The following is a 27,370-nucleotide window of genomic DNA, read 5'->3' as shown; positions in this document are numbered from 1 at the left end:
GATTTGATAGAAAACCCTAGTCACACGGAAGGAAGGAGGGTTAAGATTAAAAAGCGTAAGATTTTAAATGTTAAAAAATATTTAGTCGTATTCAATGGAGGATAAAAGCCATGTATCAAATGAGTGGTAAAAGCCATCTGTGAAATGGTCGGATGAGACGTCTTTGAAACGAGTGGCTTAAGATTGTTGTTCTAAGAACCAAGTCAAATCGTTGCTTTTCAAATCCGAAAACCAATTGATATGTTGTTGCATTTCATAGTTTCAAATCCGAAGCCAAATTGAAGTGTTGCGTTTCAAAGTTAAAGTTATAGTTTTGCTTATAAAAGAGTGCACCACTCAATAATGAAATATCCAAACTCAATAAGATCACTATCCATATCCACATAACTATTGCTCACAACTCGATCAATGAATGTTATTGTTGTTGTATTAATATTATGTTTGTATTGTCATTCCTATGTAGTTATGTCAATTAACATATTTTTAATGTGTTTTAAATTTTTGATAAAGGTAGATGGTGGATTGTGAGTCTCTTTACTTGTGATTCGAAATCATATCATAACATGAATGATGACCCATTTTCGATTCTGGAATACGACTGAATGTTTGAAATAATAGGTGACGTTGACCTTTAAATAAAAATCGCCATGGTTGGTAAACAACGTTAATGATCACTTCGATTATCCCATTTCATAAATCCCATCAAAACGTTCGGGTTGGGTTTGTGTGCGAGGGGATGATGTCTTCTATAGACTCTCCATCACAGGGTTACAAACAAACAAACATTTGGTACACAAACATAGTTTACATGGGTTTTTGCCTTGTTTTTGTCCATATTCAATCCACCCAACTTGTTTGGTTTATATTCAATCTACTCAACTTTTAGTTTAAATTAATTTAAATTAATTTATTGAGAGGAATAGTAATATATGAATGGGGGCTTTTGTGACTAGAATTTCTTTCTAATCCATCACATAAATAAATTATTTAAATTGTTTATGAGTTTAAGTTAATATGGTTCATCCCCAGGAATACAATATTAAAATTTTACTATAATTATTTTATTTATTTTCCATGAAATGTACAAAAAAATCACCTTTGAAAACTCAGCTTAAAGATAGATTATTTATTTATTTATTTTTTCTTTTTTTTGAGATTTGAGAAAATATAATTTAAAATACTAAATATCAATATTTCATCAATAATAATTATCTTGAGTTTCTTTATGATTATTAAATTCGTTTTTGATTAAAAATATAATTATTATTTTATTAAAATTTCATGAAAAAGTCAAATGATCACTATGAAACTTATGCCTAATTTTAAGGGTGTTTTTATTAGATGGGAGAAAATTGTAATTTCCTTGCTATCAAATTTTGTGTAAAGTTTGAATTTCTTTTAATAAAAAATATAATTTAAATAACAAAGTATCAAAATTTCATTAATAGTAATTATATTGTGTTTATTTTTAATTAAGAATATAATATTTAAATTTATTATAATTATTTTATTAAATTTTAATGAGAAAGCAAAAAAAATTCATTTATGGAAACTATGCTTAAAAATGGAATATCCTTCTATAATTATTATTAGAACTAATATAGATCTATCTTTTATCTTCGGATTTATCAAGAGGGATCAAATTTTTTAATCTGCATACCTTTTTTCAAATTTATATTTAAAAAATTAGTTTGCACCTTGAGAGATCGGTTGTCTTTTAACTCTTGATAAATAAGAAATTAAAATAAATTTATGCTCTTTTAACTCTTGATAAGTAAGAAATTAAGATAAATTTATGCTCGTTTTATCCTAACATATTTAAACATATATTTTATTTATTTCCAATTTTGGAAATGAATATTATGATAATTTTTTTTTTTTGGGGTCCAAAATGGGTTAACTCAGAAAATATATGGTTTATAGTAAGCAAGAAAACAGACAAAAGAAAGTTGCAATATACATCCCAATTGTTTCACATTGAAGTACTCTGAATTGAATATGAGGTTAGCTTGATTGTCGAAGTTGTAAAAGGCTTCGTATTTAAAAGTCTCGCGATATTATTTTCCAGCTTACATTATAATATGATCATAAGTGATAAAGAAGTTCCCTTTCTCAAAGAAAGTGAAAGCGGTCAGAGCGAAAGCATTTTATACGGGCAACAGATGTACGAACCAGGGTTTTATTCACCTTCAAATAGTGCAACACAACAAGGTCGGCTCCCCATTGCTAATTTACACATGCCCATCTGAGTTCTTGATTGCAGTTTGCTTTCTCAAGGTGCACATGTCATTGTATTTCTTTGGAATCGCATTGTTTTCTAATCTGGACAATAGTGTTGGGTAGAACGTATTTCCATGTTGGATTGAAAGCAAAAGAAAAATGTAGAAGTTTACTTATTCACTATATTTTGTTGGAGTTCTCTAATGAGGCGGAGGAATTGCAGGGCCAAAAGTGGCCGGAATCCAGGTAAAAAAATTTCAAAAAATCTTGTAAAGACAGTGTTTGAATCATGTTTTTTTTATGGTGGAAATGGATTCATCATCATCAAGAACGTCTAGGACGACCAAAATTTTGAAGTTTAACAACTATAACTTGGATTTACAAAAATCCTTACCGGATTTTCTCTAAATATAACCCGAATTTTCATAAATTTCCAGACAACTCCTCCACCTCGTTAGACTACACCCATTTTGTCTTACAAAACCTCCACATTTGATCCTATAAGTCATTGCATTGGCACGCCAAAAGCCTGAGCTTTGGGTGTCGTAGGAACTCTACTTTTGGTCCTGTAAATTAAGTCTTGCACCAGCCTTTGATAAGTGACCACCTTAAACCCTACGTCTAATTGTTGAAATCTGTGAACACCCCCCTTACCTGCCTCAATACCCTTTTATTTCTATTTCCTATTTGAGAGGTTTCTAAATTCCAGAGAAGATCTGCCCTACAAGCGGGTCAGATATGGCTTAGAACCTCTACCAAGGGGTATTTATTTCGTCAATGTCACCCAGGACTTGCCCTGGCACCATATGAATGGAAGAAGACCGTGTTAACACTTGAAATGAAACTGCTGGGTTTTGAATCTGGCTCATCATCGCTGCAAGCTTTCCAACATGTGCTAAACCACAGCCCGACGGGCTCCTAGTTATGCTTTGCTACTCTCCTAGTTATGTTTTGTTACATGTTTTTGATCTTAATTTTTTTTTCCTTAAACGCTTTCCGGAAGGCAATACCAGCACAAAATAGATATTTTGAAAATGGCATTTGAAAAAATAAGCAGAACAGGATGACATTTGTCCAGAAAATCAAAGTCTAATTTTCAAATTAAAAATAAGTCACTGCTTTAAATTCAAAATTTAAAATTCTCATTTCCCTCGATAAAACCATTTGCTTGTATACCTGATTTATTTCATTATTATCTACTTGTTGACATTCTATACAAAGGAGTCTAGGTTTTGGCACTTTATGGGCACCCTTTTTAAAGGGCGGGTAGGGTTTTTGCTTATGTTTTCTAGCTGTAGAGAACAGACGGCCTTATTCTTTGTAGCCTGCATTACATAGAAGTTTATGGCTATTTTGCTCTAGTTTATTGTGAAATATTATGCGTTGGCTTTCAGTTCCATCCTTATGTTGCATACCCTCAGGTTGATTCCTAGTTTGTTGATTTGCTTGCCTCTTGATATCCGTGAAGTTGATTAACTTGGATACTTAATCCCATTAGACATTCATTTTGCTCATTGTCTCTGAGTAGCCCTTCTTAGTTCTTAAAACCTTGTGGAATTATGTGCTTAGAGTCGAACTATGTGAAGACATAGATTCCTCGATATGATTTGGGCAATTAAGGTCCCCAAACCTCTCAAATTAAGAAGAATTAAAGAGCCATTTGGATTATTTCTGCCTGATATGTGTGAAGATTATTAGTTTTTGGTAGCATCGAATGTGCTCTAGCCATGAAAATTGGTGGAGAGGCTAAGGCACATGAGTTCTAAAGAACCTAGAAATCGTTTGGTAAAATTCCACTTGGATTGTATTTTATTAAAATAATTAATATTTTAAATGGGGTTTCTAAGTCTAAACTTAGGAAAATTAAAGTATTAATGGGTATTAATCAAAATATGGGTGAGAATGTTCTAGAAAGTAGATAAGTCAAGTTTTTAATCTTAGCCGTTGATTAGAGACTTAATCTTGGCCGTTGAAGTTTCAACGAAAAAAGTATAAGAAGGAGGCTTGGGGTTCATTTAGAAACATACACGAAGAGAACGAGTTACTTTGGAGTTCGATTTCTGGGGCTAGGAAGCTGAGAAATTCGAATTAGTGATCAATCTGCAGTAGAGGGGCAGGAATAGTTCGGGAATACTGGGCAGAGAGGCGGAGAGCCACTAGTGGAGGCAGCGCAACATCTAGAGGGGCTGACGCTGGGCCAGTCTGGGCCCACGTAGGCTTGACGTAGAGCCAGAAGGGCCAGTGCAGAGTAGAAGCTACCCTCATGCAGAAAGCAGGAAATTGCCTAGGAGCTGCCGGAACAGTGGGATAGGTTGACGCAGAAGCTCTAGGAGGCAGAAGAGACAATGTAGGGCTGGCGCAGAGCCTGTAAGGTTGACGCAGGGCCTACGCAGGGCCAGCGCAGAGATAGCCGGGGTTAGCCAAGTCTGCTGCCGGATCAGCTGGAAACTACCGGGTGTAGTGAGGTAATCTCACTCAGTTTTTCCGCCATTATATTTTTCTCTGTAACTAGATTGTCGTGAGGGCATCCAACATTGTATTCAGAACTACTGCTTAATAATAGAAAACCCTCAGAGCTGCTGCACTGGTTTTCCCGCATTGGGTTTTTCCGGGGACTATTTTGTCCAAAAATAATTGTGTACTATGTATCTTGTTCTTGGTTCAGTTTCTTGTTTGATGTAATCAAATTAAATTGGTGTAGGCTACAAAAGTAATTTACTTCAGTATTATTCAAAAAATAACTTGATAATGTATATTAAAATCAAGTAGGAGAAGTAAATTTCAGTTTTGCTGCAGTAGGGGTTCCTTGAGTGTAGGAAATTTCACATGGTATCAGAGCATTGATTTTGAAACAGGAAGCGCAGATCTAGCGTTGAGTAGAGAGGCTAAAAGCTGCATTTGGCAGCGATTCGAATCCCCTTGAAGGGATTGCGCAATCCTTGCCGGGAAGCAAAGATTTTGAGGAAATCTCTCTCTAAGAGAGTCGACAGAGGTACGATTTCCAGTTCGTGAGTTTGCAGAGGCAGAGGGAGTGATGCAGAGCCTCAGCGTAGTGCTTGAAGGGCACAGTTTCTGTCGGGGCAGAAATCCGTCGGAAAAGAGCGAAGACACATAGAAGGGGAATTTTCTCCTCAGAGGACTTTTCTCGCCAAAAGTCCGAATTCTTCACTTGTCGGACAACAAATCAGTGCTGAGTAGTGACTAGAGGAGTCAATTCAACATTTTGGGTGAGATGGCATCACATGGGCTCAAAGATCAGGACACGTTGGAAGGAGCTTCCAACTATGTCATATGGAAGACCAAAATCTTAGCTGTTCTGGAGGAGTACGATCTCGAAGCTTACGTCAAGAGTGTTGTGGTTGTTCCCACGGACAATGATAAGAAGAAGAAGTACAAGGCCAAGCAAGGGAAGGCGAAGAGGTTCATACTCGATAGAGTTCGAGATCATGTGGTCTCACACTTGCAGGGCAAAGATATAACTCGAAAAATGTGGGAAGCTTTGTTTTCACTGTATGAAGGTTCTTCCGAACAATAGAAGATGTACCTAGAACAAAAGTTGCAGTAGACATTGATGCAGAAGGGAGAAGGGGTTAACTCCTATCTTCAACGTCTTAAGGACACTAGAGACCAACTTGCTGCAGTGGGGTCTACTTCTCAGTCTACAGCGATGGTAAGGACGACCCTGAATGGAATCTCGGATGAATGGCAAGTCTTCGTCCAAAGTATATTGGGCAGGGAAAGACTACCTTCATGGGAGGAGATGTGGGCAACCCTTCAAAAGGAGGAATTAAGAGGGATCTGGTTAAGGTCAACCTCAATGGCAGCAGTGGGAGTGGCACGAAGACGAAGGAGGAGGAAGAGAGAACACATCTCTAGCATCAAAGGGACAACAAATGCAGAAGCGAAGGAGATTTCGAAGGTGAAATGTTTCAGATGTGGCGAGATGGGCCACTTTGCATCTCAGTGTCCTTTGAAGCAAAAGGATAAGGATGAGAAACATGATCCTAAGGCTGCTTCAGCAAAAATTGATGAAGATGAGTTTGCCATGAGTGCCCACGCATCTCCAGGAGGGAAATGGGGTGATATAGAACTATAGTCGGGAGGACTACATGTGGGCAGGACCCTTGAGGAACCCACCTCTTTGATGAATTCCTTGCTACGGGAGCTTGAGATTCAGCAATAACGAGATGGACTTAGTGTTAGATGATGCAGTGGATTGTTTGAAGAGACAGTTGCAGTAGCCTGAGACTAGAGACTGATCAGTGCAGAGCAAGGTTGGCAGCAATGTAGAAGTTAGCAACAACGCAGAAGATTCAGAGGGTCAGAGACTAGTAGCAGTCAGATTCCAACATTCACATGGTATTATGTTGAATACAATTAGTTCAGTAATTTTGGTTGTTTTTCAGTTGCTTCTCTTAGCAACCGAGCTGCAGTTCGAATGCAATGTTAGCAGTGGCAATGCTAGCAGCATCGCAGATGCAACATTTGAGAGGGAGCTGTAGTACAGATGCAACAGTGGCAATGGAAGTGGCATGTGTAGCAATACAGTAGCAACAACATGTAGTGGGACATTGTTGCTTATGCACTTTCCTCGCTAAGAGGGAGTGTTAGTTTATTACAGCATCCGAAGTGCTTTAGCCATGAAAATTGGTGGAGAGGCTAAGGCACATGAGTTCTAAAGAACCCAGAAACCGTTTGGTGGATGCCCTCCCGACAATCCAGTTACAGAGAAAACCCGAATTGTCACTGGATTGCTGGGAGGGCATCCAACATTGTATTTAGAATTACTGCTTAATAATAGAAAACTCGGATTGTAACTGGATTGCCGGGAGGGCATCCAACATTGTATTTAGAACTACTGGTTAATAATAGAAAACCCTTAGAGCTGCTGCATAGGTTTTCCCGCATTGGGTTTTTCCGGGGACTATTTTGTCCAAAAATAACTGTCCTATGTATCTTGTTCTTGGCTCAGTTTCTTGTTTCATGTAATCAAATTAAATTGGTGTAGACTGCAGAAGTAATTTACTTCAGTATTATTCATAAAATAACTTGATAATGTATATTAAAATCAAGTAGAAGTAAATTCAATTTTGCTGCAGTAGGGGTTCCTTGAGTGTAGGAACTTTCACAAAGATGCTCCCTAAATCTTACTCTGGAGCAAGAATTTTCTAGACACTGGCTGGCTTGGCATCCAGGTTATTGTACTGTGTTTGGACTACTTGACCGGATGACAATGCCACTATTTGGCATTACATATAGTGAACTTGTGTTTGAGAATGCCACTTTCTGGCTCTAACTGCATTCATTATCCACTGATGTTTTTCGGGTCAAATCTGTGGAGGACTGCCATAGTAGTGGGTTGATTCCTAACAGAGGGTTGGAGGCCCCAACACCTGTTGAGAAATTTGCTGCATAACATAAATAATTACCGAGAGGAATATATATAAGAAATAACTAGCAACAACCTTAAAGTTTAAACACACATGTTTATCTGGGAAAACCCCAAATCCGGGGAAAAACCTGATCATAATGAAATTTCATTATCCTTGGCCAAAACCCTGGCCAACCCGGCCAAGTGAGCCTTCACCGCTCACCTCAAGGCCCTTGCATTACAATGAAATCCTTCCAGCCTTTTATAGGCTCCATTACATATAATACCACGGGAAGAATACCATGGGTGCACAATACCATGTGCCCCAAAACCATCACTGTTTAACCTGGGCAACTTTTGACTCTATCTCGAGTCAAGTTTACCTAACAATTCCCCCCTTAAACTTGACTTGGGGTTCCTTGACTAACTCCAGCCAAACCTGCTAAATGAGACAATCCCGCTCACTCTAGCTCTTACCCCCTCAGAGTTTTTACCCAGGGTATTGTTAACTCGACATCCCCCCTATCACCTAGGTCTAACCCAGACTTTACTGGTGATCACCGAGGAGTACACATGCCTTATCAGGTCTTACAGTAGTATGCCCATTTACATGCAATAATTTTGACTTCATTAATTTTTTTTTTGTTTATTGTTGTTGCTATTCTACCCATCCTCAATTTGATTTGCTCAAAAACTTCTATAAAACTGCTTGAATTCCCATCCAACATCACTGTAGAATTATCATCTACCATGAATTCCTTCATTCCTGTGTCGATTTTGACTCTCATATTCTGTGCACAACCCATCATCACGTGCTCAAGAGACTCACCCCAACATTGGTCTGGCCTTGCGACAACTGAGGCTTCCAAAACCCTGGGATGACCATACAACACATTCTCCACCTCGACGCTGCTAATATTCTCCCTGCCGGAGATAATGATGTGCTTCGACCGGTCCTTGATTTCGATATATCCATCCGAGTGCTTTACCACCAGGTCGTCGGAGTGATACCACCCACCGCGGAAGCTCTCCCGGTTAGCCTCCGAGTTCCTGAGGTAGCCCTTCATCAACATTTCCCCTATGGTGATACCATCGGCTGAGATGGGCACCATGCTGTCCGGATTCTCCACATCCAGCCCCTCCAGCAAGACGTAGCACACACCCTGGCGGGACTTCAGTCTGGCTCGATCCTGCAGAGGGAGCAAGTCCCACTCATCCTTCTTTCCTCCTCCTCTATTGTCGATGCCTCAGCCATGGATTTCCTCTTTACGATTATCTCTTCAGTCGTTGCCCACTTGGCAACGACTTCCAATAGTGGACCAACAACATTTATACCACGAAAGCCTCCTCGACAACCGCTTGTTGGAAGCATCTTTCATCAGGGCATCACCGCCTCTCTTTTCTCTGGTCCTCGGAAATAGCCATCAGCAAATAAAGCACAACCCATTTGTTCTCAATGCAACCGGGTCTCGTGAGAGCTGAAAAACGCTTGTATAAATTAGCGAAAGTTAGGGCATCAGAGGATCTACCTTCGTTCACGAGCTGGCACTTAATGGCCTCTACCATGGTGACCTCATCGTTGGCAAGGGATGGTATTATCCGGCTCCCCACGATCCGCATTGCGTATTTGAATGCCCGCTCCGCCATCAGGTCACGGTTTCCATTTCTGCCACCACCCTTCGCAGGAAGGATTTGCAATACCAGCTCTCGCACCAAACCTGCCACTTGGTTTTCTTCCATTGCGATGTGAAACTATCAAAATGGTTTTGTTGAAGAGGCGCCCCGCTGTTCTGGACGCCACCAAAACCACCCCCAACACTTCATCTCATTTCTTCAGCGAGCCAGCATTCGAATGACACTGCCTTTTAGTTCCGACGTTCCTCAGCTATTTCTTGGATAGATCCTTCAACAGCGCCAAGAGTAACAACCAACGTTTTAACGAACACTGCCAGAGCAAGGCGATGGCATGCACCGTGGATATTCGAACTTGGCTCCGATACCAGTTGTTGAGAAATTTGCTGCATAACATAAATAATTACCGAGAGGAATATATATAAGAAATAACTAGCAACAACCATAAAGACACATGTTTATCTGGGAAAACCCCAAATCCGGGGAAAAACCCGATCATAATGAAATTTCATTATCCTTGGCCAAAACCCTGGCCAATCCGGCCAAGTGAGCCTTCACCACTCACCTCCAGGCCCTTGCATTACAATGAAATCCTTCCAGCCTTTTATAGGTTCCATTACATATAATACCACGGGAAGAATACCATGGGTGCACAATACCATGTGCCCCAAAACCATCACTGTTTAACCTGGGCAACTTTTGACTCTATCCCGAGTCAAATTTACCTAACAAAACCCAACTCATACAGCTGAAGACATCTACGATTTCTCATTTCACTTGTAGTCACTCATTGTTAATTTTTCTTTGTTTCTCTTTGTGCTCATTTTGTGGTCAATCTTTCTTCAGATGGGATTTCTTTGAATATCCATAAAGCTAGGATTTTAGTTGAGGGTTTACTCATTTTCATATAAATAAATTATGTTTACCCGTTTCGTTATAACTTACGATTTGGCATATTTTGTCTTCCTTATAACCTTAAAAATAGCGGTGTTTCAACTTATAATGTCAAATTCATAACCTGTGAGAGTAATCCTATCATATTTAAGGTTTGTTTACATAAGTATGGGTGGGTCAAAAAATCTTAGTGTCCCCCACATGCCTTTCCCACTCACCCTCTCAGAAACCCTACCTCAATTAATATTTGAGCTCAAATTCTGTTATATTTTTGCTGGCTTTTTTAATGAGTTATTGTAGGTAACCTATGGAATTGAACTTTGAGTTTCCCAACGAGTATTGAATTTGTGCATATTGCTGAATTGATCATAGTTTATACAGAATCTATTGGAGTAGTGGTAGGTAGATAGGCATTATGGACCGTGTGGACACAAATGGAAACAAAGATGCTTTGTCATAGTCAGTGTTTATATTATAAGGAATGAGTCATGACCATTCTCTGGAAATGGACTGGGAATAAATATGTGTAATATCTTGATATTTAAACAATTGAAATCCAGATCCAGGGTTGTGGGCCGCTGCAATACCACTAGGATTGATCCAGAAACTTAGGAACTGTCACCTGCAAGAACACACACATTGGATGCCTATCGTTGAAACTTGAAACTAATCAGGCACAATGCGGATGTAATCATTGATGAGATCATTTTGGATATAGAACTCAAACATCAGTTCTGTCAATTAAGGCAAAATAAAATCTACGCCCATGGATAAAAATGGATGAATAAGATCAAGTTCTCAATGATGGCCAAGTTTAGCTTTACATCTTTATAGCCAGAAAAATCTATTCCATTTTGGAGTGTGGAAATTGTGATGGAAAACAGACTTCAGAAGATTTTAGTGGATACAACAAACTTTTTTCAGTCTTATCATGTTTATTTTAGGATAACAATGGTATGTTCTATGCTTAGAGCAATTTTACTAAAATTTCTTTATTAGACTAATATCAATATCCAATTTAGCAATCACATCAACATGATAATAAAATGCAGCTAGAACATAAACAATAACAATAGAAGACTAGCCAAGACAAGAGGACACAAGATATGGCACCAACCAGGGACAAACCCCAATGTGGGGAAACCCTTGATCAATTCTTCTTATAGTTCTTCAAAAGTTCAGCAGAGAGAGAGAGTACAATGTATAATATTCACTTGTCCAATTACAGTGAAAATTTGATCAGTGAAACAACAGAAACAAAAAACCCTAACCAGAAAGTCTACATTAGTCAACAGGGCAGATTTCTTCCTCAATTCAGCGCGAACAAATCCAGTCAACTTTGGCCTCCAACGGCAAGTCTAATCAACCTAAAACAGTCTGAAAAACTCCTGTAAAAATTGGTCAACAAAAGTCAACTCTGCGGCTAGCCCTAGTGCAGCGAGCGTTGGTCAAACAGGAGGTCAAATTGCCTCGGTTCTTGTGCCTAGAACTGCGGCCTGCTAGAACAGAAATCCTCCACCCAAAACCACACCTAAAACAAGTCAATGCTTGGTCAATACAGTCAAAACAATCTTTGAAATTTTTGGTCAAATCTAGTCAACGCTTGGAATAGAAAACCCTTCCTTCCCTTCGCACGTGTGGAGAGCAGCTTCAGATTTTCGTACCCAATCAATGCAGGAGAGAGAAGATGAGTGAGTGAAGTGTGTCCAAATGGGGAGGAGGCGTCATGTATTTATAGCAAGGTTGCACGAAACAGGGAAACGGGTACGAGTTTCCAAAACGGGAAGCGATACGAAACGCGACCTCCCCAAATTTTGGAAATGGGGAAACGCGAATATATATATATATATATATATTAGGACATTTAAGAAATATGTGCAATCATAAAGCATATATGATACATTCTAATTTATTACATTATGATAAAATTGTCAATACTTAAATTTACATCACATTTACCCATGAATAATCATATAATGAAAATAGAAATATCCAAAATAAGCCATGAGAAATTTCTAATTTTTTGTTTCGTGCTTGATTGGGAGTCTCCTCCTACATAGTCGAATGACCTTAGTGCTCTTGATTAAATACAAGTTTCATACCCTAGTACCCTACATTCTCTTGATTATTGGGAGTCTCCCCTGCATAGAGGGCTTGGTTCTCTCGATTAAATACAAGTTCCATACCCTAGTACATGATAAAATCCAATGGAAACATTGCAATCCCCCCAATCCTGAAATCCTGAAAAACAGATAAGTTTGCTGGATTTAGAGTGAGATCTAAAATTCTACTTTCTCCATATGAAATCCAATGAGGGCGAAACCACTCTCAAACATCCTGAGTCATTTCATGGTAATGTTAAAAATTTAAGTAAAAGGATGAAAATGAAAAATAAAGGAGAATATCACTTTTACTTTAAGAATTTAACATTACCATGAACTGCATATCAACACTAGGGCAAAAGTTCACTTTTATAACTTTAGACAGGCATCTGGAAGCAACTAGAAGTCACTAGGCTAACGTAAGAATAGATTAGAAAACAAATAAGAAAAAAAAATAAAAAAAACACAAGTAAATGCTGAAACGTGGGTCGTATGGCCCTGAAACGCGTTTCAGGCCGTACTGGCCACGTTTCAGTTTCGTGAAACGTAGCAGTACGTTTCAGGGCCGTACCAAACGCGTTTCAGCGTTTCGTACTCGTTTCTGTACGGAAACGCCCTCCTACCCCACGTTTCCTGCAACATAGATTTATAGGCAAACGTTGAGGATGAATAGATGTGACTGTTGGGCTTCTGAGCATACATGAGTTTGCTGGCCGACCTTGAAAATTTGTCCATAATCAAAATAAATTCATAACTTCATTTGTACATGTTAGAATGGGATGATCTTTAGATCAATCCTACACTTCTTGGAGAGAGGAATCCAAGAAGAATATGAGTTGCCTCATATGAGCTATCCAATTTGAAGTTTGGCCCTAGTTGCCAAATTTAACACTCCCTCTCAACTAGGGAGAACTTCACCTGCACAACTGTTTGACAATCTTTACCATCACTGTCTCTGCTTTGCTGAACTACGAAGAAAGAAGAAATGATTGAGAATGTATCATACCATTCTCCACTGCCCTGAAGTCAGTCTCCACTTAAAGAAAGTGTGTCATACCACTCAACATCCTAGCATAGGGAGTACGATAGTACATGATGCGTCCATCAGTAGTACTATGGTCCCTATCCTCATTTCCTACTCATTGGCTAGATGAGAGGTACTTCCCACGAGTCCCAGACAACATGGGTAGGATGTGCCGGCAGGAGAAGGTGAACCACTCAACCTATGCCTATGTCACCATGGGGTATCACAGGGGAAGGTGAACCACTCACCCTGTACATCGCGCACCAATAAGGGAAGGTGAACCACTCACCCTATGGTCATTCATCGCTCCAATTAGTACCCCAAGCCCCCTAGAGCTCCTAGAGCTCAACATCCATCTCATATGGGACTCTCATAAGAGGTTCTCTCCACGCCTCCAAGTCGTTCACGGAAGGTCAAGAATTTGTCATTCGCCAGGGGCTTCGTAAGAATATCGACGACCTGATCATCAGTCCCATTGTGTTGGAGCCTCATTGCTCCTCATTGTACCATATCTCGGATAAAGTGGTACTTGATATCAATATGCTCGGAGCGGTCGTGAAACACGGGATTCTCAGAAAGACGAATCCTACCTTGGTTGTTGCAGAAGATCACGATGGTATCTAGAATATGTCCAAATGGCTCACTAAAGAGCTTTCTCAACCAAACAACGTCACAGGAGGCCAAACTATTAACAATGTATTCAGCCTCAGCGGTGCTCAAGGCAACCGACTTATGCTTCCTGTTCATCCATGATATCGAAGTAGCACCTAGAGAGAAGCAACATCCAGATGTGCTTTTACGATCCACCACACTGCCAACCCAGTCTGCATCAGAGTAACCATGGAGCCTCACATTCCTGACAGTGTATCTCAGTCCATAAGTGATTGTGCCCCGAAGATATCTCAAGAGATTCTTGGCAGAAATCCAATGTATGTGATGAGGTTCGACTATAAACTGGCTCAATGTATTCACTACAAACCATATGTCCGGACGAGAGTTCACCAAGAACATCAGGGCTCCCACGAGTTGACGATACTCAGAAGGATTTCCCAAATCGGGCTCAGCAGCACTTCAGCATAACTTCTTGAAGTTAAGTTACATCAGAGTAGTCACAGACTTGTAGTCCACCATCCCAAATCTTTCAAGTAACTTCATAGTATATTTTCCTTGAGAAAGGAAAATCTCACCTGGCTTTTACCAAACCTCCAAACCTACGAAGTAATGCATCAGTCCTAGGTCCTTCGTCTTGAATTCGAAAGCCAACTCTCTCTTACATTGATGACTAAGTGGGTCTGCACCTGTCAGAAAGAGATTGTCCACGTAGAGTACCAAGATGAGAGGTCTATCATTCTCAACCTTGAAGTAAAGGTTCGGATCAACTTCACTTCTTGTAAATCCCAACTTCATTAGATAGCTATCGATCCTCTCATACCAAGCCTGAGGTGCTCGCTTCAACCCATAGAGGGCTTTCTTCAACTTGCATACATGTGTTTGACGATCTTGAACTTTGAACCCCTCAAGTTGTTCTACATAGACTTCCTCCTTAAGTGAACCACGAAAGAAGGTAGTCTTGACATACATCCAGTGAAGATTCCATCCTTGCGAGGCAGCAAGGGCTATAATCGAATGGATGGTGGTGTAGCGATAAACTGGTGCAAATATCTCATCATAATCTACACCTTCTTTTTGAGAGAAGCCTTGAGCAACGAATTTGGCCTTGAACTTTTCAGCACTTCCATCAACTACATGCTTGATCTGGAAGAGCCATTTTGAGGTGACAACAAATTTGTCCTTGGGTCTAGGGACCACATCCTAGACATCATTCTTCATAATCGATTCATACTCTTCGTTCATTGCATCCTTCTGAAATTGGTGTTTGGCAGCTTCTTCGAATGTGCAAGGCTCAGATTGAACAATGGTGCTCATTGCAGTTAAGTACCTACTACCCTTGGTACCTATTCGGCGTCTTGCTTTCACGAAATGTCCCCCTTGGTGCAACATGTCTCTCGGCATCTTCGAGAGTCTCCCTAAGCAATGAGGGTCTCCTTTCCGCGGAGGAGGGCTCATGAGGGGGTGGAGCAGTGGGATCCATTGGTCCTTCAACATTGAGCATCTGCTCATCATGCGGTTCTCCCTGCTTATCAGAATCTGCTTCTTTGTCCTTCCTTGGAAGAGGAAGGTTACTAATCTTCCCAAGGAAAGCATCCTCATCGAAAGTGACATCATGACTTATCTCCACTTCTCTTTGACTAGGCACATAGATTCTATATGCCTTAGAAGTGTCACTGTAGCCCACAAATGTTCCTTTCTTCCCAGAAGCATCCAATTTGCTTCTCTTTTCTTTCGGCACATGAAAATATACGGAGCTACCAAAAATTCTAAAGTGAGAAACATCAAGTTTCTTACTGGTGAAAACTTCTTCGGGAGTCTTGGAGTCTATTGGGAGCGGGATCCTTCAAGGGCAGTTTTGGGGCTAAAAGCCCATGTTAAGTCAATTTTTGAATATAATTGTAAAGACTCTGCATTTTGTGGTCGCGGAGCGCGAAGGTGTTGTGTCAGAAAGAGTAGTCCGCCCTTAGTTTTGTAAAGTAAAGTCGGATGTAAGAGACCTACCCATGATCTGCGGACCATGGGATTGTATATAAAGAGCTAAGCTTTAAGTAGTTTATAAATCAAGGAATAGAATGGCAGATCATGTAATAGAGTGATAGCTCTGAAGAAGAAGTCTAAGTCTTGGGTCGTAGTGTAGATAGAGGCTTTGCAGCTGAGTGCGCAGAGGCCTAGGGTAAAAGTCCGCAACTGAGTGCGCAGACCCCTGCAACTGTGTGTGCAGGGTGGATAGAGTCTGTAAACAGTTGGAAGATATTAATAAAAGGAGTTATTCTGCAATTTCCGTGTCTTTGTTTAGTTAATGTGCTTGGATGTCTTATGTATGAATTTCCTTTATTATGCTTATATGACTCGCGAATGAATGCGATTACATTGAATAATTGAATGCAATTACGAATATTTGCTTATGCGGTGATAATTTTAAGTACTTGACAAGATAAGCAAATCACTTAGAATAATTGAGGAATCTGCACGGCACGCTGCCATAGCAGCGCGAAAGTACCTGAGCCACAGGTGAGGGTTGCGCGAAGGTCGATCGTGTACTTTCGCAAAGGTATTGAAGGCCGGAATAGAGGATTTGTCTTGCAAGCCCTAGAGCGAAATCACCTGCGCGAAGGCAGGGATAGAAGAAATCAAACGACATCACAACCATCTCAGGGTGCGGAAACTTGGTTCCTGCACCCCCCATATTACTTCCGGTGAGACTTCAGTCCGTGCTTTGCGGGCTGATGCCGAAAGGACCAGTATTGTAGGGATTTGTTTGGCTAATTACGCTGAACTTGGGTCAGCCCCCCTCAAGCCAACAAATGGTTCCGTTGCCGGGACCAGAATCTACATAAGAGATGTGTGATGTCATATCACTGGAACCGAACTAAGAAGGAGATTGGAGACTGGTTGGATAGAAAGATCCACGAATTCGCGGCACAAGAGAATAGAAACCCGCGACTGACAAAGGAACAGTGGTTGGACAGATACCTGTATACAAAGATCCATGAGATCTTTTTCTGCTCCTTTCTTATTGAGCTATACGAGTGGATCGTGAAGCTAGCAGATAGCCAAGGAAGGTGGAAACTTGATGGTCCTATCGTGTGGACCACAGAGCTAGTGCGAAGGTTGGAAGCATTAGAGGATAAGATCTCCCGTGCTGTTGATCATCGGCTCGATCGTGTCATAGGAGGATTTGTGACTGAATTAGCGGTCGACACCTCAGTCAGCTGCAGCGAGGCGGAGCGACGCTTTTTCAAAGGACCGCGAGGTAAGTACGTAAAATCTTTTGAATATCTGGATTAAAATGCTGTTGTGCGATTAACGGGTTATGTAGCTACCTTGATGTTCGGGACTACGCGAGGTGGAAAAACTTACAGGAACGAAGGAAAAAAGGGTTCGGAGTATAGTCCCTTGATTTCATCTCTGCGAGGTGATGAAGAAGGGATAGCGAAGGTTTCTTCGCGAAGTGCTATTTAGTTAATAAGACAAGGATTCCCGCGAATACCACCTCCGACTTCACCACCATCACCTCCAACTTCACCCATACCACCTCCACCTCCACCGCGGTTCAGTATGGCAAATATAGTGAAGTTGCCTTTGTTCAAAGGCTTGGGAAATGAGGACCCAGACCAATTCTGGTTCGTTGTGAGGGCTGTATGGGAAGCTCAAGGTGTTACAAATGATCATATAAAGAAGGCGACACTGGTTAGTGCTCTGCAAGATCGCGCGCTAACCTGGTATATTAAGTACTCTAACGATAACCCGAATGCTGGAGTAGCAGACATGTAGGCCTAAATTTGAGGCGTAGTCGACTGTGGGATTCAAAGAGATCGCGATGCAACTAGGCGAGATGCCTTGGGAATTAGATCAGAGGCCGAAATGTACAATCCGCGAAGCCAACATGAATTTGACAAATGGACAACATCGCGAATGGTTTGTGGCTTCGCTACTACCACACTTAAGGAGTGCGCTGTCATAGCAGAAGATAACCACTCAGGCAGAGGCCTTGAAGATTGCCATGAGACTACATGAAACTCCGATGCAAGATCCTAATCTAGGAGTTCAGCAAATCCATGTGTAGTTGAAGAATCTGTGCCTTGAGATGCAAAGTCTGAAGCAGGACAGGATGGTTTGACCAGAGGTACGCGAGGAGGTATGGTGCTTGAAATGCAAGAGTCAGGGTCATGACAAAGACCATTGCCCGGTCTTTGCAAACTATATTGTAGGAGGAGGACCGATGCCTTTAAGGCCAGAAGCTCAAGCAGGACCTAGCGCGGGGCTTGCATTATGGTGCGCTATCTGTTAGGTAGCCGGAAAACATGCCACGGATAACTGTCACTTGCTACAGAAGTTTGTACAGACACCGCAACAACTGTTCTGCAACTTTTGTAGGTCGATAGGGCACGATGAGCGTACTTGCAGGAGCTATGAACTGATGATGGATAGAACTCCCGCCTATAGGGTTCAGGCCGAAATGCGGCCCCTTGACCAGAACGCAGGAATGGCGCAGACAGGATTTCAGGGGCGCGAAAGAGGCCGAGGTGGAGGAGGACCTGGTAGAGGTCGAGGACAGTTGATTTGCTACAATTGCGGAGGACCAGGACATTATGCCCGCGATTGCACTAATCTGACGCGTCCGTCGTGCAAGTATTGCACATTGTTTGATCATGAAACGAAAGACTGTCCTACACTGATAGCTACGATACGTGACAAAGGGGCGCTACCACCTCTTTCGACTCAGAACCTGCAGATGATGAGGTCTGGGTCGCGCGAGGAAGATCCAAACGTAAATATAGTGCTTAAAAGTGGAATTGCGACAAGAGATGACAAGGGGAAACAACCAAAAGACAGTACATGGGTTCGCAAAGCCCTGGCAAAGGAGGCTGAGTTCGATTTGGAGTGCGCACGTGAAACCTTCATGGAAGCTAAGAAGAGCTTCGCTAAGGCCTCCACTTCAGGAAGCAAGGATAAGCCTGAGTAGGAGATGGACACCTCTATGCTCACAACTTTCTTGGAAACCTGTATGAAGTTACTGCGCGACAGTAAGGCTGTGAAAGGGTTACAAGAACTCATCAATAGATGCGTTGGAACCGCGCCAAGTAAGCCGCGCGTAGTACGAAAGATTGGCAAGCATAAAACAAGGACGGGACGGGAGATGGATCAGGTCATTTTGGACCTGGGGTCAGATGCAAATGTCCTACCAAAGCAGACTTGGGAGTGAATGGGGAGACCTGCGCCACAATGGTCTCCGATTCAGCTAAGGATGGTGAATCAGCAGAAGATCATCCCCATGGGGTGGCTGCAGGGGGTGACCGTGGATATTGAGGGAGCGAGTGCGCTGGCTGATTTTGAAGTAATAGAGATAGTGGATGATAGCAATCTTTATCGTGCACTCCTGGGAATTGACTAGGCTACTGATATGAACAGGGTAATCAATCTAAAGAAGTGAAATATGATCTTTGAGAAGAAATCGCTGCGTGTAATAGTACCCCTCAATCCTGCTAAAGGATCGCGCTATATTGAACCTGTCCGCGATTATGAGAGTGATGACGACCTGGACTGTATCTATAAGATAACAACGCGAGACCAAGATTGGGTGAATCCCACCGCGGATGGACGGATTACATGGGATCGCGAGAGTTCCTGCACTTCGGACTCCGACGAAGAAATAGAACACTGGCAGAATCGGTTACATGAAGTAACTACGTTGAATTGCAACATGATGACCCGATCACTGCGTTGTGTGTCGTCAGAGGTAAGAAATCTACCTACTTATGATGGTTTGAATGAGGTAGATATCTTTTTGGATGCATTTGAAAGGGAGGTACCAGAAAAGCAGCGCTTCTAGGCCTTGGACTGGGCACTGTGTGCTACGCTCGCAAGATGGTGGGGTACACACAAGGGAATCTTTGATGATTGGCACGAGTGTAGGAGGATGATGAGAACACGATTTGGGAAGCCTAAGATGCGACTAAAAGACAAGTATGATGGGTAGAATGATCCGTGCGCGCATATGGCCAAATGGACCCAGGCTTATGGAGAAAAGCCCCAACTTGAGTGGGTGCACCTATTTTGTCATACCCTGGATGTTGTCCCCACGAATTGGTATATAGAAATAGAGCTCCGCCATGGGACAGGCGAATGGGATATCCTACGCGAAGGATTCATGATGACATTCAGTTTTGAGGACGGGTTTGACAGTATTGATGAAGCGCTACAAGAAGTGAAAGAAACAATCTTTAGGATACCGCAGGATCCTTTAGACCTGATTCGACCTGAATGGGCTACTCAGCTGAGTCGCGCACTGGAATGTTATAATGTAACTGCTGAAGAAGAGGACGAGGATCCGCGGAAGATTAACATTCCAGAAACAGAAGGTCACCGTGAGGTTCAAGGGCCGCAGATTGAGAACCCTGATATAATTGCGCTGTTGAAAACGAAACAAGTAAACATTGGTATGGAGGCAAAACCCAAATTCGCGAAGATTGGAGACTACTGGGACGACGCGACGGTGGATAAGGTCACTGAACTGCTCCGCAAATACCAGGACTTATTCCCTACCAAGTTTACGGATCTGAAAGGAATAATCGGGGACCTAGGAATGATGAAGATCACGTTAAAGCCCGACGCGAAGCCAGTTAAGCAAAGGCCTTACTGTCTCAATCTGAAATATAAGGAGAAGGTCTGCTTAGAGCTAGACAAGATGCTTGCGGCAGGCATCATTGAGCTTGTGGAAGAATTTGATTGGGTTAGCCCAATGGCGATGCAAGAGAAGAAGCAGAAGGATGAGATAAGGATATGCGTGGATCTCAGAAAACTGAATGACGCTTGTTTGCATGATCCTTTCCCGACTCCGTTCACTGATGAAGTGTTGGACAATGTAGGCGGCCAGGAAACATATTCCTTCTCTAATGGGTTCTCTGGGTATCACCAAATCAAAATCGCGCCAGAGGATAGGAGCAAGACAACCTTCGCAATTGAGTGGGGTTGTTTTCAGTATATTGTAATGCCGTTTGGATTGAAGAATGTGCCTGCAATCTTCTCGCGCGTGGTTGTTGCGACATTCAAGGAATTTATTCATAAGTTTCTGGAGGTATATTTTGATGACTGGACTGTATTTGGGCTGGTTAAGCGCCATGTAGCAAGCTTGCGCCTGATGATGGATACCTGTCGAAGCTACTAGATCACGCTCAATCTCAAGAAGTGCCTGTCTTGTGTTCCATTTGGGAACCTATTGGGTCATGTGGTTTGCAGACAAGGACTGATGGTAGACCCCGCAAAGATCGCGGTGATACTGAACTTGGAAGCGCCGAGGAGTGTGAAACAGCTGCGCGCTACTCTGGTACATACGGGATATTGCAGAAAGTTTATCGAGGGATATGCCCAGATCACCGCGCCTATGGAAAAATTGTTGAAGAAGGACTCACGTTCTGCTGGAATGATGATTATAGGAAGAGCTTGGATATATTGAAAGAAAAAATGGTTACCGTGTCGATTCTAGTCTTCCCAGACTGGAAAAAAGAGTTTCACATACATGTCGACGCGTCATGTATAGTGCTGGGAGCAGTATGGACACAGGCTGGTGGAGAAGGATTGGACCATCCTATCGCATTCGCAAGCCGCAGATTATCCAAAGTAGAGAAGAACTATTCCACCACTGAGCGCGAGGGGCTAGCTATGGTGTATGCGCTCTAGAAGTATAGGCATTACTTGTTAGGAGGCCATTTTAAGATGTATACGGATCACTCCGCGCTAAAGTACCTAGTCAATAAGCCTGTGGTGGGGGGGAGAATCTGCAGATGGCTCTTATTGTTCCAGTAGTACGATTTTGAAGTTGTGAAGCCCGGACGATTGAACGCGGGACCAGACCATCTGTCGTGCATCGAAACAGGGGAGGAACCTACTAACTTGGAAGAAGGATTGCCTGACGTGCAGCTATTTGCAGTGTGTGTCACGGATGGTAATTTTGAGGATATAATACACTTCCTAACAATAGGAACTGCACTGGAAGGATACACTGTCCAACAAAAGAAGGAATTAGTGGTGCGTGCGGCCGATTTCTCTGTCATTGCTGGGCATCTATACAAGATGGGGACTGATGAGATATTGCGATGGTATGTACCCGAGTTTGAAAGAAGCAGCATCCTCGTAGACGCTCATGGGGGCATCGCGGGAGGATATTATGCAGGGAGAGCAACCGCACAGAAGATTCTACGCGCAGGGTTGTGGTGGCCAACCCTTCATCAGGATTCAAAAGCATATTGTAAGGCGTGTGATGTATGTCAAAGAACGGGTAGGCCATCACGGAGGGATGAAATGCCTTTGAATCCACAAATGACGTTGCAACCCTTTGAGAAGTGGGCGATAGATTTTGTAGGATCCATTCAGCCACAAGGAAAGACAGGAGCAAGGTACATTATCACTGCGACGGAGTATTTGACTTGCTGGGCAGAAGTGCAGCCGGTGAAGGATTGCACGAGCTCGACTGCCGCGAAATTCCTATTTGAGTAGCTACTGACGTGATTTGAATGTCTGAAGATCTTGATGAGTGATCGTGGTATGCACTTCCTAAATGAGACGATCAATGCACTAACGGAGGAATTTCAGGGATAGCACCATAAGAGCACACCTTATCACCCACAGGCTAACGGGACAGTGAAGGCATTCAACAAAGTGCTTGAAAACGCGCTGACCAAGGTTTGCAATGCTCAGCGAAGTGATTGGGACCTACACATACCTGCAGTACTGTGGGCTTATCAAACGACATGCAAGAAGTTGACTGGACAAACCCCTTTTAGGCTTGTCTATGGTGTGGAAGCAGTAATGCCTATGGAATACATCGTGCCTAGTCTGCGCATAGCAGCGCTCACAGGTATGATAGATCACAGAGCCCTGGAGGAGAGGCTCGCGCAGCTGGATGAGCTTGAAGAAGAAAGATTTTTGGCTGGATTTCACCAGCAGGTCCAAAAGCAGCGCGAAAAGGCATGGCATGATTGACACATCAAGCTGCGCACATTTAAGGTAAATGACTTGGTTTTGTTATATGATAGTAAGTTTGATAAATTTCCAGGGAAATTCAGGATGCACTGGTTAGGGCCTTATGTTATTAAGAAGATTACCGACAGAGGAGTAGTACAATTGGTCAAATTAAATGGAGAACCCTTCCTAGGAAAGGTGAATGGTAGTCGCTTGAAGCCATACACTGGCGGTTTGACCATGTGACTAAATGAAAGTAGCACAGTCTTAGCGCTCTAGGCAGCTGAAAGGAGGCGCGGGACTATAAACTACACTGCCCGGGTTGGGGAGCTGCACGATTGGAAGATGGTGCGAAGCAAGGACGTGTCACTAGGTCCGCGACAACGTGGAGGGAGCTGCGCTACCGAGGGAGAAATCGCGCAGGTCGGTCAGAAAGTGATTGTTAAAGTCACTGTTCATGAAAAGACAACAGAAGTGAGGCCAAATGGAGCGGGCGATTGACATTTAAGACGAAATTTATGGCTTAGATCCTTGAAAATTTGTTGCCAATCTAGCATTAATGAACCGATTTTGGGGGGAATGGTCGGATTTGAATTCAAAATGCCCTATAAATTACAAGTGGCTGTCCAGCGAAAAACACTTGGCATTTTGAGTATTCAGCGGTTGAGCTCTCAAGCGCCTATGAATCGTGAGAAATACGAGCTTTTGATAGTTTCTGGGGTATTTGCGACTTTGCTGGCGGACACATAGGAATTCTTGCGGAAGATCATGTCAGCGCCCCCAGAAGTTATCAATACACAAGTAGTAGAGGAGCCGACATAGGAAATGGAGAGAGAGGCCGAAGTAGCTGCCTCGGAAGTGGCCAAAGTATTAGCGGAGGTCCCTAAATCTCCGAGAACGCCGAGACCGAAGCCAACCCCAACCAAGGAGACCATGAAAGACAAGAAGGGCAAGCAGCTTGCCATATTGGTGCACGCGTCGCTAAGACGAAACCCACCAAAGCCCACTACCCAGGAGAAAGGCAAGGCTATAAACCTAGAAGTAGAAGAGGAGGATATCGAAGACATCCCCATGGACGATGAGGATGTGGGAGTGGAAATAGAGGAGGTTGAAGCCTAGGGTGCGGACCCTATTACACGGTTGCCGGAGTATGTCCCTCCGCGCAAGCCTAAGTCCAAGGTCCCAAAGGACATTGATGAAAGTAAGACTCCCCTGCAAACCCCTCTGCTACCGGATGAAATCGCTTTTGATGGTCCACGTTTGGCACGAGTGCCGATATTGAAGCTCGAAGACTGGGACTTGGTGGACCACGAGAAGTTCCCGCACCTAGTGACTGAACAGCTGATGTGCTGCATCATAGACACGAATACGGGGATGAATGCATTGGAGCCGCGGAAGTGGCTCAGGGGAGTAGAGAAGGCAGGATTACTCAACCTGCTCTGGGTGCCGCACTATAACCACACCCCCGTGATAGTTTTGGTCATCAAGCAGCTACTGTGCTTGGTGCATGATGGGTGTCTGTGGCTGGAGGAGCCGATACCCATCACTGATATGTTGATTCAAAGAATAACGCGCATGCCGTATACAGGCGAAAATCTAGCTATGATCTTTAGCGGTAAGGGTGGTGAGCAGGTGCTCGCAGAATCAATGAAAGAGAAGTTCAAACTGGTGAAGAAGCCGCGCGAGTATGCTATCTCCAACATCTGCGACCCCGCTGTGAAAGTGGCAACGTAGGAAGGTGATGCGGAAGTGCCGCACCGATGAGGTGCTGGCGCCTGTCGTCACGCTCGCACAACAGTGCGCGGAAGGAGTCCAGTTTAACTGGTCGGACTACCTTCGCGGAGAGTTCCTGGCGAACTGCCGCGAAGCGCAAGAGCAAAGCAAGACCTTCCACTATGCGTGGCTCTTGCTATCGATCGTGCTGGTAGCGTGGGAGCTACCAGAGGAGAGCCAATTCCCCTCGGTCGCGCCAGACCTTCCTGAAGCAGTGAAGTACGCTTTGCTGTGGGCGACCAAGGACGCGGAGCGCGTTCGGGACAACAAGATCTTCTGGATCTTGATGGAAATGAATATCAGGATGGCTATCAATCGCAAGTCGCGATTGTCGCCCACAGTATATGCTAACCTGCAAAGCTATGTTGAGTTTAAAGCTGATTTCCATCGGATATCAATCAGGGTGTGGAAGGACCCTACGTAGAAGTGGTACAATTTGCCGTACCTAGCCACAGATGATGCCATTGATGCGGTGCTTGATAAATGGCCAGCAGAGTGGCGCACTACCACGGACTTGGCAGTGGGTGGAAGCAAGTCCGCCGCACAGAAGAAGGAAGAGGCGAAGTTGAAGATGGCGCAGCTGGTCGAGAAGAGGAAAAAGGAGGCCGCTGAGAAGGCTTAGACGAAACAGACAGAAAAGGAGGTAGGAAAACAGACAGGTGGCACAGAGCGGGGCTTTGACAAAGGCGCGCGGTCGCCTTCACCTGAGACTGAAGAGGAGGACACAGAGCAGCACGGCGCGGACCCTCAAGAGACGTCCGCCCGCATTAAGCGCCCAAGAGAGTTGGAGAAGGGAGGGTCCAAAAAGAAATCCAAGGCAACCAAGACCTCGCTGGACCCTATCACATTGACGGAGGGCGACTTATATGACATCAGTGACACAGTCAGAGATGTCACCGCGGAGGCCCTACAACAATTTGAAAAGCAGCAGTAGATCATCCTAGGGGCCATCCAGACCGGGCTGCAGGAGTTGCAGACCCGCGCGTCGCAAGCTGGTACGCTGTCCACCAGCTTGGCTATCGACACGTTAGAGGTTGCCGATATGCTGTGCACGAAGGCTTCCAGTGCGATAGTGCTGCTAGATGGAGCACTGACCATGGAAAATGAGGCTGACAGGCCCACTGTCAGCGCCTTGAAGGGAGTTGGACTAAACCTGGCAGCGCTTCCATGCGAAGCACTCCACCTCTTGCAGGATGGAGTAATTGCAGAGCTAAGGGCCTGTGAGCACTGCGCCCTCCAGGTGATCAGTGAACAGAAGATAAACAACGAGCAGATGGCCCTACAGAGGAATGCTGCCATCGCCGCTGAGGTCGAGGCGACCAGCCAGAGCAAGAAGATCATACAAGTCGTGGAGGAGGCATGCAAAATGGTCCCAGAGTTGGCCATTCCGGAGGAGGAGCCAATTGAGGTCCGCATTTGCAAATTGGCCACAGGGGTGCGCGACACTCGGACAAAGATGGCGCGGGTTCAGTTGGAGTTGAACCTACAGATTACAGAGCTCCAGTTGAGGGCCCAGCCTTCAACACCACCAGAGGTAAAGGAACAACGGGCGGTCGCTGTCACAGAAGCAGTCGCGACGGTGGAGAGTGCAGTAGCAGACTGCACACAGTTGTTTGAACAATCGTTTGAGGTCTTGACCAACTTGCAGGAGGACCCAAACATCCAGAGGCTAGAGACGAAAGCGCGCGAACTCCAACAACGCTATGATGAAGTTAAGGGCACAACGCGAACCGTCGCGCTGACACAAAGGTTAGCTAAGCTGTAGGAAGCCAAGCAGCTGAAGGAACAGGTGGACGCAGCGCTGCACAAGGAAGCAGTGCTGAAGGCGCGACTAAAGCCCTGGCTGGAGGAAGCTTACGCAGTCACATGAAACATTGAAGGCAAGCTTGTGACTCTGCAAGCGATGCAACAACAACTTCAGGTTGACAGCGCAGGGGCAGTAACCAAGAAAACAGTTGAAGATGCGAAGCAGGCAGCAGCTCAGTGCATGGCCGAAGTTGCGGTCATCAGGGTCGAGCTGGACGGGCTTCGTGCAAAGATCTCTGCGCCTACCGAGTGACTCGAGGGCGAGTCATGATGTTTGTGTTGGGGGCCTGTTGGGAGCGGGATCCCCCAAGGGCAGTTTTGGGGCTAAAAGCCCATGTTAAGTCAATTTTTGTAATATAATTGTAAAGACTCCGCATTTTGTGGTTGTAGAGCGCGAAGGTGTTATGTGTCAAAAAGGGTAGTCCGCCCTTAGTTTTGTAAAGTAAAGTCGGCTGTAAGAGACCTACCCATGGTCCGCAGACCATGGGATTGTATAAAAAGAGCTAAGCTCTAAGTAGTTTATAAATCAAGGAATAGAATGGCAGATCATGTAATAGAGTGATAGTTTTGGAGAAGAAGTCTAAGTCTTGGGTCGTAGTGTAGATAGAGGCTCTGCAGCTGAGTGCATAGAGGCCTAGGGTAGAACTCAGCACCTGAGTGCGCGGACCCCTGCAGTGGTGTGCGCAGAGTGGACAAAGTTTGTAAACACTTGGAAGATATTAATAAAAGGAGTTATTCTGCAATTTATGTGTCTTTGTTATGTTAATGTGCTTGGATGTCTTATGTATGAATTTCCTTTATTATGCTTATATGATGCGCGAATGAATGCGATTACATTGAATAATTGAATGCAATTACGAATATCAGTTTACGTGGTGATAATTTTAAGTATTTGACAAGATAAACAAATCACTTAGAATAATTGAGGAATCTGCATGGCACGCTGCCATAGCAGCGCGAAAGTACCTGAGCCAC

The 27,370-nt window shown here is 43.5% G+C and overlaps 1 long non-coding RNA gene across 1 annotated transcript in view; it reads left to right on the top strand.

The window, feature by feature from the left end:
• The first annotated feature begins 1,943 nt into the window (after nucleotides 1-1,943).
• Nucleotides 1,944-27,370, top strand: part of LOC149168224 (uncharacterized) — a 29,159-nt gene continuing 3,732 nt past the window's right edge. Inside the window, exon 1 of the long non-coding RNA XR_016259325.1 lies at nucleotides 1,944-2,277. This is a non-coding gene — a long non-coding RNA (uncharacterized LOC149168224). The remainder of the gene's footprint in view (nucleotides 2,278-27,370) is intronic.

This window comes from Pinus tabuliformis, chromosome 4_2 (genome assembly GCF_031772625.1).
Source record: "Pinus tabuliformis cultivar Carrire ecotype Pingquan chromosome 4_2, CPIR1, whole genome shotgun sequence".
Classification (NCBI taxonomy): Eukaryota; Viridiplantae; Streptophyta; class Pinopsida; order Pinales; family Pinaceae; genus Pinus; species Pinus tabuliformis.
This window is presented reverse-complemented; position numbering and strand designations above follow the sequence as displayed.